Below are 571 nucleotides of genomic sequence, written 5' to 3'. Positions count from 1 at the left end.
GATGGGTGAAAAAGGTGAAAGAAATTAAGTACAAACTGCCAGTTATAAAAATAGTCATGGGGATGTGAAGTACAGCATAGGAATATAGTCAATAATATTATAATAACTATGCATTATAGTGTCAAAACAGGCACTAGACTTATTGGGATGATCACTTCATAAGGTATATAAATGTCTATTTTGTACACCTGAAACTAATATAATTTTGTATGTCACTTGTAACTGGAAAATAAATTAATTTTTTAAAAAATATATTTTTATTGATTTCAGAGAGGAAGGGAAAGGAAGAGCGAGAGAGAAACATCAATGATGAGAGGGAATCATTGATCTGCTGCCTCTTGCACGCCCTCTACTGGGGACCGAGCCCGCAACCCGGACATGTGCCCTTGACTGGAATCGAACCCAGGACCCTTGAGTCCGCAGGCCAAGGCTCTATCCAATAAGTCAAACCAGCCAGGGCATAAATTAATATTTTTTTATTTTTAATTGTTTTATTGCTTAAAGTATTACAAAGGGTATTACATATGTGTCCTTTTTTTTCCCCCTGCCCGTGACACTCCCCTGGCCTCTT

General features: G+C 37.5%; 1 protein-coding gene across 4 annotated transcripts in view; it reads right to left on the bottom strand.

The window, feature by feature from the left end:
• The window catches only part of FANCD2 (Fanconi anemia complementation group D2), a 60,149-nt gene that overhangs the window by 16,570 nt on the left and 43,008 nt on the right, over positions 1–571 (bottom strand). The gene's annotated exons all lie outside the window — the stretch shown is intronic.

This window comes from Myotis davidii, unplaced genomic scaffold (genome assembly GCF_000327345.1).
Source record: "Myotis davidii unplaced genomic scaffold, ASM32734v1 scaffold73, whole genome shotgun sequence".
Classification (NCBI taxonomy): Eukaryota; Metazoa; Chordata; class Mammalia; order Chiroptera; family Vespertilionidae; genus Myotis; species Myotis davidii.
The sequence above is the reverse complement of the archived record's forward strand: the minus strand, read 5'-3'. Positions and strand labels throughout refer to the sequence as shown.